General features: G+C 37.5%; 1 protein-coding gene across 8 annotated transcripts in view; it reads right to left on the bottom strand.

The window, feature by feature from the left end:
* Window positions 1–12976, bottom strand: part of PTER (phosphotriesterase related) — a 71906-nt gene that overhangs the window by 12991 nt on the left and 45939 nt on the right. The gene's annotated exons all lie outside the window — the stretch shown is intronic.

The following is a 12976-nucleotide window of genomic DNA, read 5'->3' on the forward strand; positions in this document are numbered from 1 at the left end:
AAGAAAGAAAGAAAGAAAGAAAGAAAGAAAGAAAGAAAGAAAGAAAGAAAGAAAGAAAGAAAGACAGAGAGAGAGAGAGAGAGAGAGAGAGAGAGAGAGAGAGAGAGAAAGAAAGAAAGAGGAAGGAAGAAAGAGAGAGAAAGAAAGAAATCAGGAGACAATATGGAAAAAAATGTGAAGGAAAAATAAACCCTTTAGACATTGTGTGAAGGGAGTTCAGGGTGCAGAGAATGGAAATGATTGAAATCCCAAATTGGCCTGGCACAGAGTTGGAATATCAGATGATCATTGTCTTACTAGGCTTTTATCCACTGATATTCTATTACCTTGGCAATTCCAGGATGCAAGGATTAAAGCACTGTTATATGTCTATAAATTTGCTTCAAAAAAGTCAGAAGTATTTTCAAGGCCTTTCTTCCAAACCATAGGAGGACCAATTAAGCCTCTGTGTGTCATGAGTGCGAGATGCTCCCTAGGAGTCGACTATTGACTTTCACTCTAAGCAGTCATATTGTAGCTGGTTCTGTTTTATTCTATTCAACAATTCAGCATAACTGATAGTGCACAGTGTTGTTTTAGGCAGGGAGGCTAAAATATCTTTCTTTTACACTACAAAATGTGCATTCGTTCTGTGCCATCTTCTGCTAATACCAGTCCTTTTCCATCTTCTTACCCTGGAGACCGTCTTTTGCTTCTAAAATTACTTGCCTAAAAGAATATGTGTTTTTCTATAGTAGACACATTGTGTTTTCCTCCAAAGAACCATGCTTAAAAACAAAATATACACAATTAAAATAACATAAGAGGGAAGAGGGAAATTTAGTGTGTTTCTTTTGAGTCCGTTCCTTCAGTTTAATTACCAATATGGGCAAGGTGCTGGGGGTGGGTGGGGAGATAAGCTGGGGATGAAGGTGCCAATAACATGTTGGATCAGACTCCTATTTCTGCTCTTAATGTCTTTTTCTTTCCTTTGGCCTAATGCCTTGAGACTAAGTCTTGTAAGTTTTAAGTGATATATTGAAATAGGTATTCAATGAAAAGTCTATGGTAAATGAAAAGTCATAGGAGAGATTTTAGTCTTAGTTACAACTGAAAACACAAAGTAAAGTTGCTTATCATCATAATAGCTGAAAATTATAAGAACTTACTTGTATCTGGTATTGTGCTAAGCACTTTATATCTATTACCCCATTTAATATTCTCCATAATTCCACTGATCTCAATTTTACAGATGGAGAATTGGAGAAGTGAGACATTAGAAACTTATTCAAAGTGATGTGTTAGAATATGAGTTAATTTCAATGCTAGAATCAGCTATCTTAACCATCATTCTATATGACTTCTCCTACTGCCAAACATTTTGTGCTCAGAGGACATTGTCCAGAATTATACTGACTATAGCACACATAGTGTTGTTTTAATCTTTATTTTGAACTTTAATGCCCTCCCCACAAAATGCACTTGAAAAATGGGGAATTTCCCATCAAAGGGTAGCATGGGGACAAGGCAGTGATAAACCTGAAAAGTAAGAAAGGATTACTGTGTACATTTCTTTAATTGTTAGTTCAGAGTATAAATACATATAGTAGGCAGTAGTTATATTGGACAATTTGAATGACATGGTTAAAGGAATTATATTAATGATGACCGTTGCTTACTTTCTTACTAGGAATCTGATATTGCTCTAAGCCTCTTACAAATATTAAGGGGCACATATTAAGGGTCTTCTATCACCAGACCAGACCTCTCTCCTGTAGTCCAGAATTGCATATCTAATTGCCTGTTTGCCTTCTCCACTTGGATGTCTAATAGACAGCTCAAGCTTAACATGTCTCAAACTAGAGCCCTCATCTACCACCCTGAACCAGCTGTTCTGACACCCTTCCCTCTCTCAGCTGATGGCAACTCCATCTATCCATTTGCTCAGGCTAAGAACCTTATAATCATCCTTGACTGCTTTCTTCATCTCACACTACACTTCCAGCCTACTGGGACAGCTTTTCGGTTCGACTTTCAAAATGTGACCAGAATCTGGACATATCACCATCTCTCCTGCTACCCTCCTGGTCCAAATCACCACCATCTCCTTCTCAACTGCTCTCCTCTCTTTTCTGCCTTTGCTCTACTACAATCTATTCAGATACAGTGATGAAAGCGCCATCAGCACAACTAAGTCAGATTAGGTCTCTCATGTGCTCAAAACTCACCACTCACTTCCCATTTCCCTCAGAGAAAAAGCCAAGGCCTTGCAGTGACCCATGAGGCCATGTGTGGTACCTCTGATGTGGTCTTATAACAGCCTCATCTAAGAGAGGAATGGGGAACGTAGGGACCCAATTCTCCAGAGGTCAATTTTATATAAATGCTTCCTATCTTATAAATGTTATCTGAAGATTATCACCATAGATGTAGATATCTTTCTAGAGGAAGGAGAACATGTTTAATGAGATTCATCAGCACGTGTAAGTTTTGAAAGTAACCCCTGGGAATTCTTATTCTGTAGAATAGCACATAGAAAGGAGTATGATTTGGGCGGGGTGGGGGGGGAGGTATGGTCCTTTTAAAAATTTCATAGTCACATGGAGAGGAGATGATTTCTTCAGAAGAGGAGCAAAAGATGATATTTTGGACATTTGGAAAATGCAGTTAAAAAATGAAGCTGACAAATTTGCTATCATTAAAAAGCCAGGAGATAGATAGATGAAATCATATATTATATATTACATACTATATATTATGCATTACATATTATTATTTTTACTGACATTTGGTGATATGACACCCTCTGGATAACTGAACATTAGTGTGAAGGAAACTGAGAAATGATTTCACTTTCATTTTCCTTACTGATGTGCAAAATCCATGGGGGAAAAAATAGCGTCAGTGATCATGCACAATTTTCAAAGGCAAGTCCTAAAAAAAAAACCCAGAGTTTGGTATGAGATGTTAATGGGGGATAGGATGGGAGAGATAGAGGAAGCAAAAAAAAAAAAAAAAAAAACCCACATAATAATCATCAGGTATTTAAAACAGCCCTATCTCATTTAATCCTTGCAAAAACTGTATGAGGTAGGTATGATCATCCCCATTTCATAGATGAGGAAACCAAGACTCAAAAAAGCTAAGTAACTCAACTTCCAAAATGACAGGTTGAGAATAAAGCCAGACTGTGTTTGTCTCAGAAGCCATGTTCTTAGACCATGCTGCTTGTTCTGTGATGGGAGCATCACTCACATACTTCTCACCAGCACTCAACTATGAGTAGTGCACCCCACCACAAAGACATCTTGGAGCAGCCCTGCACCATAAATGTCTAACAAGGTGACTTCACCACATTTAATTGGCACTCATTTGGGTGATTTCCAGGGACTGTCAAGGTGCTACTGAAGTCGCATTTATGCAAGTGACTTTTTTTCACTTGGAGAAAGGATTGACCCCAAATGTCAGAATGGTATCATGGGAAAATGTACTCTGCTTGACGTCTTTCAGATGAGGATTAGCAGAGGTCCTGCCCCTCCCAGTCATCAGTGATCTCATAGCACTTCTTATATAAGTGGAGATGTCAACTCTGCTCATTCCATATTCTATATCCATGAAAATTACCTTCTTTCTTATTCCAGTCTTCCCCAGACTTTAAGGTATTTTTCACCTCTTGCCCTAATAGGCAGTGGGGTGATTTTGAAATACAAAGAGGCTACTGCCTTTCACACTGGAGAAGGTCCCTTCTTCAAGGTGGATGAAGTGATTGCAAAGTCATTCATAAAATATCCTGGAATTTCCTGGGAAGAAGTTGAAATTTTTGTATCAAGTATTTGTTCTTATCATTTATATATATATATAATTTCTTCTGTTGCATGTTTTATACTTTTGTTCCCTAACTAATAAACTAATTCTCTCTTTATAAGAAACAGGCACAAATTTAGGACAAACATACTGCCATTAGCCAAAAAAATGGTACCTAAAATGATCTGGCAATCTTAATTTTCAGACTATGGTTATCATTTACTAGCGTTTTAAGGCTGGTACTAAATCACAAGAGAGTTGATTCTGTTTTTCAAGCCTCTTTATATTCTAGATCTTATCCAAGTACTGAGGGGTTTGGTTTAATGTCAAAATGCATTCTGAGTGGGAGCAAGGAAATCTGTGTGAAGTGATAATTTAGATGAGGGTCTGTGGGCTGTCTAGGTAGAAAGAAGTAAGGAGCAGAGGAAAGGATATGATTCGTGGGCGTGATCAAGATGATAACAATATCTAACATTTGTCTTGGGCTTTCCAGTTTCAAAGAACTCTCAAATACATTATTTCATTTCATACATTCAGGCACACCTTTATGAATTAATTCAGCAAGCGCCTACTATCTTGTACTATCACCTACCTTGTGCTAGCCTCTGCTGGGAATAAAGATATGAGGAAGAAATTTGAGATGCTGTCTTAAGGAATGTAAAGTCTAAGGGAAGGATATAGGTATTTAAACTAATAATTACAATTAAAAGTGTTGAAAGCTTTTTTTTTTTAGTACAACTAAATACGAAGTGTTATGAAAGAACAATGAAAGGAGTAACTCATTTGAGTGGAGTCTATTGAATAGAAGACTATTCAGAGAAAGGTTGGTGGGGTTCAGATGTTGAGGGATGGATGATAAAGAAGAACACCTGTTGAGGGGGGAAAAGAAGGAAAAAGAATCTTGTTACTGAAGATAAAGCTGTGATTATCAGAACTAAAGGGCATGAGGGTCGAAGCAACCATCCATCTATCCATCCACCCACCTATCCATCCACCTATAAGAAATTATTGATCATCAACTTATAGTATGAGATATTAGCTGGATAAACAAAGACAAATAACACACTGTTCCATCCTTCAAGAAGTTCAGTGTCTATTAGAAAAAAGAGACATGGAAACAAATAATTGTTTTACAGACCCACTGAGTGTAATAATAAAAGTACTGCTAGGAACGGGGCTGGCTCAGAGAAAGAGATAACAGATCCTGCTTGGCTTGTTCAGGAAAAGCTTTGTAAAGAAGAAAACCTCTCATGAGCTGCAGATTGAAGAAAGACTCTGCCAAGTAGATAAGGGAGAATGGAGTCTTCACAGCAGAGGGACTACCTTCTGTAAAAAGCATGTAAGCACAATGAGCATGGGGCACTCAGCATCACAGTCCATGTGGCATTAGCCCAAATTTGGTGCCTGTGCTAGAGATAATGGGAGATGAGGTGGAGGGATGGGTGCCACCCAGATGACCAAGATGTTGGATTTTGTGCTGAAGGTGAAAGGGTCCTTAAAGAGCCGTAAGTTATGGTTGAGGAATATAATACAATTTTCCCTTGGAAAGATCAAAATGGTGGCCACATGGGTAAAGCTAAGGGAGCAATTCCTGTTTGGAGACTATTACAGTGGTTCAGATGGCAGATGAGGGCCTGACTTAAGTTAACAACAGAGGACTGGATAGGAGGGGTCGTATTTAGAGATCTTAGTGAGGTAGACAGGTTTCATCATGTGAGGGTGCAGGGAAGGGTGGAATTTAACATCTGGGTGAATAATGCTGTCCTTGACAAGAACAGGGCAAACAGCAGGAAGAGTAAGTGATGAGTCATTATCCCCATAAAGACAGCGATGGAGAAGGAGAATCAAAGGCCTGTCTTGGGCAGTTGATTAGATGTTGGTGTCATTAAATGATACCAAGAGCATGGGAGGAGCCAGTTCTGAAACTCACAGACCACTGGTGAAAGAATTATGCCACATATTATCATTATTGCCTAGATGAAGGAACTAAAGCTTGGGTCTTTTAAGTGATCAAAACCCTAGGTATTCCTCCTCCTTTCCTAGCGCACTTTCCATTACACCTCACTGTGGATGTGCAGTAAATCCATCAGCCATTACAATCTGTAAATTCCTGGGCCTAGAGACTTAGCACCATGACTTAGCAGCACTAATTTGAGATCAGACTAGCTCGGGGCCTGACACAGAGAGAAGCACAGGATATATTCAATACTAAAATTAATGAACTTGACCAAGTGGTTTTTTTAGAGTTGGCATACAAATACAATAATAAATGGATGTGTCAAAGACTGATTTATTAAAAACAATGTTGAATTTCAAAGACTGATTCTTTTTAAAATTATTTATCACAAAGTAATTTAAAAAAAAACCTCTTTGTCTCTCTCCTCACTGAATTCTTCAGTTTAAAACCAATGGATATTTGTACAGATAGTGTTATGTGAGATTCTTTATTATTTTATGGGAGTTTTTCAACAATTACAAGAGAGAATTACTTAAGAGAATTAAGAGAATTACTAAGCTCACCTAGAACTAACTATCCATGTAATAACCTATGAATGTTTAAATATTTATCATGGAATGTTTCAAAGAAATTAAGATGTAAATTACTATAATCTAATAAATTCAATATTAATATAATTCTCTCTAAAACACTATTCACATATATTACTATATCGCTAATAGCAGTTGCACCTTATAAATCTGAAAAATTCTTAATTGACAAATTTCAATTAATTTATTTTTAATGCCAAAATAGAAACTAAATAGAATGAGGCAAGTTGTTTCTTTTTTTTTTTTATTTTAATTCCAGTGTGGTTAACATACAGTGTTATATTAGTTTCTGATGTACAATGTAGTGATTCAACAGTTCTATATATTACTCAGTGCTCACAAGATAAGTATGCCCTTAATCCCCTTAACCTATTTCGCTCATCCCCCCCCCCCCCCCCCGCCATGTACCTCCCCTCTGGTGACCATCTGTTTGTTCTCTAATTAAGAGTCTCTTTTTTTGGTTTGTGTCTCCCTTGTTTTTTTTCCATTGTTTCTTTGTTTTGTTTCTTAAATTCCATATATGAGTGAAGTCATATGGTATTTGTCTTTCTCTGACTGGCTTATTTCACTTAACGTTATACTCTCTAAATCCACCCATGTTGTTACAGATGGCAAGATTTTGTAGGGTCTTTTTTATGTCTGAATAATATTATAATTTTATATATATATACCACTTCGTTACCAGTTTATCTATTGATGGGCACTGGGGTGGCTTCCGTAGTTTGGCTATTATAAATAATGCTGCAATAACGTAGGGATGCATATATCCCTTCGAATTAGTGTTTTTATATTCTTTGGGTAAATACCCACTAGTTTGATTCTTGGAATGTAGGGCAGTTCTATTTTTAATTTTTTGAGGAAACTCCATAATCTTCCACAGTGACTGCACCAGTTTGCATTCCCACCAACAGTGCACGAGAGTTCCTTTTCCTCCACATCTTCACCAACACTTGTTGTTTCTTGACTTTTTGGATTTTAGCCATTCTGACAGTTGTGAGGTGATATCTCACTGTGGTTTTGATTTGCATTTCCCTAATGATTGAGTGATGTTGAGCATCTTTTCATGTGTCTGTTGGCCACTGGATGTCTTCTTTGGAGAAAGGTCCATTCATTTCTTCTGCCTATTTTGTAATTGGATGTGTGTGTGTGTGTGTTAAGTTGTGTAAGCTCTATATATTTTGGATAATAACTTTATCAGATAACTCATTTGCAAATATCTTTTCCCATTCAGTAGGTTGTCTTTTAGTTTTGCTGGTTGTTTCCTTTGCTGTGCAGAAGCTTTTTATTTTGATGTAGTCCCAGTGTTTTATTTTTGTTTTTATTTCCCTTGTCTCAGGAGACATATCTAGAATGATGTTGCTATGACCAATGTCAGAGAAATCACTGCTTGTGCTCTTCTCTAGGATTTTTATGGTTTCAGGTCTCACATTTAGGTCCTTGACCCATTTTCAGTTTATTTTTATGTATGGTGTAAGAAAGTGGCCCAGTTTCATTCTTTTGCATGTAGCTGTCCAGTTTTCCCAACATCCTTTGTTAAAGAGACTGTTTTTTTCCCACAGCATATTCTTTTATCCTTTGTCAAAGATGAATTGACCAGATAATTGTGGGCTTATTTCTGGGCTTTCTATTCTGTTCCGCTGATCTATGTGTCTGTTTTTGTGCCAGTACCATACTGTTTTGAATACTACAACTTTGTAATATAACATGAAATCTGGAATTGTAATACCTTCAGTTTGAGATTGCAGGGTTAAAAATAACCCGAAAGGATCAGAGTGAAAGGCCCTTGGGATGTGTGTGGTCTGTTCTAAAGTACACAGCAGAAGATGTTTTGCAGATAGGAAGCCAGCTGTAAAAAGCACACTGTGCGTTCCCTTCTTTGTTCTCTTATCCTGTGTTAAGGTCCGAGTACAATGGTGTTTATAATTAATTGATCACAGCCAGTTACAGATTTCTTTATTCCTTCTCCACTTGCATTGCTTCACTTGACTAACCCTGTGTACGTGGAAGAATGTGCCTTATTAAGCCCCTGCTGTAAATCATTATAGATCTATATCATTGTAGAAGATATATTAGATTATGGAAAATAAACCTCGGGACCTCAAGCTGTTTGCTCGAGGTCCCCTGCTCCAGGCCCCCTGTGCCTCGCTTTACTGTCGTCTCTTTTTCTCAGTTCCTTTGCCGCCCCAGGTCCACGACTCTCAGAGGTCGACAGCTTTGGCTATTTAGGGTTTTTTTTTTGGTTCCATACAAACTTTAGAATTGCTTATTCTGGTTCTGTGAAAAATGCTGTTGGTATTATGATACGGATTGCATTAAATTTGTAGATTGCTTTGGATAGTATGAACATTTTAACAAGATTTGCTCTTCCAATCCATGATCATGGAATATCTTTCCATTTGTGTTGTCTTCAATTTCTTTCATCAGTGTTTTATAGTTTTCAGAGTACAGGTCTTTTACCTCTTTGGCTAAGTTTATTCCTATTTTAGTTTATTTTATTATTTTTGGTGCAATTGTAAATGGGATTGTTTTCTTAATATCTCTTCCCGCTGCTTCATTATTAGTGTATAGAAATGCTATGGATTTCTGTATATTGATTTTGTATCCTGTAACCTTACTGAATTCATTTATCAGTTCTAATAGTTTTTTGGTGAAGTCTTTAGGGTTTTCTAGATACAGTATCATATCATTTGCAAATAGTGACAGTTTTGCTTCTTCCTTACCAATTTGGAAGACTTTTATTTCTTTTTTTTGTCTGATTGCCGTGGCTAGGACTTCCAGTACTATGTTGAATAAAAGTGGTGAGAGTGGACATCCTTGTCTTATTCCTGACCTTAAGGGAAAAGCATTCAGTTTTTCCCCAGTGAGTATGATGCTAGCTGTGGGGTTTTCATATAAGGCCTTTATTATGTTGAGGTATGTTCTCTCTAACCCTTATTGTTGAGTGTTTTTATCATGAATGGATGTTGTACTTTGTTAAATGCTTTTTATGCATCTATTGAACTGATCATATAGTTTTTGTCCTCTTTCTTATTGATGTGATATATCAAATTGATTGATTTGGGAATATTGAACCACCTTTGCATCCCAGGAATAAATTCCATGTGATTGTTGTGAATGATTTTTTTAATGTATTGTTGGATTTGGTTTCCTAATATTTTGGGGGAGGATTTTTGCATCTGGGTTCATCAGAGATATTGTCCTGTGGTTCTCCTTTTTTGTGGTATCTTTATCTGGTTTATGGGTAATGCTGGCCTCATAGAATGAATTTGGAAGTTTTTCTTCCTCTTCTATTTTTTTTGGAATAGTTTGAGAAGAATAGGTACTAGCTGTTCTTTAAGAGTTTGGTAGAATTCACCTGTGAGGCCATCCAGTCCTGGACTTTTGTTTGTTGATAATTTTTTGATTAATGATACAATTTCATTGATGGTAATTGGTCTGTTAAAGTTTTTTATTTTTTCCTGTTTGAGTTTTGGATGGTTATATATTTCTAGGTTTTCCAGTTTGTCGGCATATAGTTTTTCATAATGTTCTCTTACAATCATTTTATTTCTGTGATGTTGGTTGTGATTTTGCCTCTGTCATTACTGATTTTGTTTATTTGAATCCTTTCTCCCCCACCCTTTTTTTGTGATGAGTCTGGCTAGAGGTTTATCAATTTGGTTGATCTTTTCAAAGAACCAGCCCCTGGTTTCACTGATCTGTTCTATTACATTTTTAGTTTCGATGTCATTTATTTCTGCTCTAATTTTTATTATTTCCTTCCTTCTGCTGGTTTCATGTTTTGTTTGTTCTTCTTTTTCTAGCTCCTTTAGGTGTAAGGTTATGTTGCCTAATTGAGATTTTTCTTGCTTTTTGAGATAGATGTATTGCTACATACTCTCCTCTTAGAACTGCTTTTACTGCATCCCAAAGAGTTTGGACTGTTGTGTTTTCATTTTCATTTCCACGTAATTTTTGACTCCTTTGATTTCTTAGTTGACCCGTTCATTGCTTAGTAGCATGTTATTTAACCTCCATGTATTTGTGCTCTTTCCAGATATTTTCTTGTGGTTGATTTACTTTCATAGTGTCATGGTCAGAAAAGATGCATGGTATGACTTCAACCTTTTTGAATTTGTTGAGACTTGTCTTGTGGCCTAATATGTAATCTATTCTGGAGAATGTTCCATGTGCACTTGAAAAGAATGTGTCTTCTGCTGCTTTAGTATGGAATGTTCTGACTATATCTGTTAGATGCATCTGGTCCAGTGTGTCATTCAAAGCCATTGTTTCCTTGTTGATTTTCTGTTTGGATGATCTGCCCATTGATGTCAGTGGGATGTTAAAGTCCCTTACTATTACTGTATTACTATTGATTATTTCCTTTATGTTTGTTAATAATAGCTTTATGCATTTGGGTGCTTCCATGTTGGGTGCATGAGTATTTACAATTGTTATATCTTCTTGTTGGATTGTCCCCTTTATTATTATATAGTGTTCTTCTTTGTCTCTTATTACAGTCTTTGTTTTAAAGTACATTTTGTCCAATATAAGTAATGCTATACCAGCTTTCTTTTGACATCCATTTCCATGATGTTTCTCCATTCCCTTACTTTCAATCTGCAGGTGTATTTAGGTCTAAAATAAGTCTCTTGTAGGCAGTGTATAGATGGGTCTTGGTTTTTTCTCCATTCTGTCATCCTGTGTCTTTTCATTGGAGAATTTAGGTCATTTATGTTCAAAGTAATTATTGATAGATGTGTATTTATTCCCATTTTGTTACTTGTTTTGTGGCTGTTTCTGTAGATTTTCTCTGATCCTTTCTTCTCTTGCTCTCTCATGGTTGGCTGGCTTCCTTTAGTGATATACTTGGGTTCCTTTCTCTTTATCTTTGCATATCTATGACTGCTTTTTGATTTGTGGTTACTATTAGGTTTGTATATAACATCTTCTGCATATAGCAGTCTATATTAAGTTGATGGTTTGAACCCATTTTTTGCTCCTCTCCCTCCTACCCCATGTTTTAGTTATATGGTGTCATATTTTACATCCTTTTATTTTGTGAATCCCTTGACTGATTGTTACAGATATACTTACTGTTACTGCTTTTATGTTTCCTACTTTTCTTACTCTTATGGTGTTTCTTTTCTACTCAAAAAGTCTCCTTTATGTTTCTTGTAGGGCTGGTTTAGTGGTCATGAACTCCTTACCTTTTGCTTGTCTGAGAAACTCTGTTTCTCCTTCTATTCTGAATGATAGCCTTGCTGGATAGAGTATTTTTGGCTGCAGATTTTTTCCTGTCAGCACTTTGAATAGATCATGCCACTCCTTTCTGACTTACAAAGTTTCTGTTGAAAAATCTGCTGGTAGCCTTATGGGTTTTCCCTTGTATGTAACTGTCTTCTTTTGCTGCTTTTTAAAAAAACTAACTTATTTATTTCAGGGAGGGGGGAGGGGCAGAGGGAGAGGAAGAGAGACAATCTCAAGCAGACTCCTCCCTGCTGAGCACAGAGCCTGACATGGGCCTTGATCCCAGGACCCTGAGTTCATGACCTGAGCTGAAATCAAGAGTTGGAAGCTCAACCAACTGAGCCACCCAGTGCCCCCGTTTGGGGCTTTTAAGATTTTTTAAAATCAGTACTTTTTATCATTTTTACTATGTGTCTTGGCATGGACCTCTGAACAGATCCACTGAAGCCTAGGTGAGTGAGGCTTGGTGTAAACAAGTTAAGTAGTGGATGGCGGTGCCCTGCTGGTTCCCACAGGTGGCTGTGTGTTTATGCTGAGAAGCAAGGGAGGAAGATGACATCTGACAGCTCATTTGTTCCTGAAGGGGTCTTCCAATGATCCGTCCCCTCCAGACATGCTCTGAGATGAGTAAATAGCTTTCTCTCTCACATCCCCCAGACGTTTTTCAAACTGCTGCTTCTCAGCTGTATCTCTGTGGGCTGTTTGTTGTGCTGTCTCTTTAAGGGCAGGAATTCAGCTTCTTATTCCACTCTGGGCTTTACCAGAACTGAGCCCTCCAGTTTTTAAAATTCCAGGCTTCAAGTCCCTCTGGTTAAGTTCTGATAAGAACTCACAAAATTTGGCCTCTCATGCTTTCAAAGCCAAATGTTCTGGAGAGTCATCTTCCCTGTGCAGGCTCCCCCAGGTATTAGTCTATTTCTCTCTCCTTTCCTCACCCAAGGCTGCCCCATCCCCCAAGGACGGCCAGCCCATTTCTCTCCACACTGTCCACACTGCGTCTCTGCCCTTTGTGCCCTCTTTGATGTGGCCTCTTCTCTGCTTTCAGTGGTCGAGTTTGTTCTGGTAGTCTTCAGGTCATTTGCACTGATGCATTATTGTGTTGTATTTGTGGGACAAGGAGAGCTTAGGGTCCTCTTACTCTGTCATCTTCCCAGCCTCCCCCTGAATAAACCTAGTTCTTAAAGTGTGGTCTAAACATTGCCTATGGTTAGAAAGCATAACTTGTTATTTTGATTAAAACCCGCCCAGAAACTTTGGTTTCACACAAAGTCAGACCTGCAATTAGAATGGTGCATTCACATGACCATGCTCGTTTATTCCATATATGTAAGCATTTTAAAGCTTCATTTATCTTTATGTATTAAGGCATTACTTTTATGGAACAGTCTTTTCAACATGAGAAAATAATTGGGAATGA

Source organism: Mirounga leonina, unplaced genomic scaffold (assembly GCF_011800145.1).
Source record: "Mirounga leonina isolate KUSES-001 unplaced genomic scaffold, KU_Mleo_1.0 Mir_175, whole genome shotgun sequence".
Classification (NCBI taxonomy): domain Eukaryota; kingdom Metazoa; phylum Chordata; class Mammalia; order Carnivora; family Phocidae; genus Mirounga; species Mirounga leonina.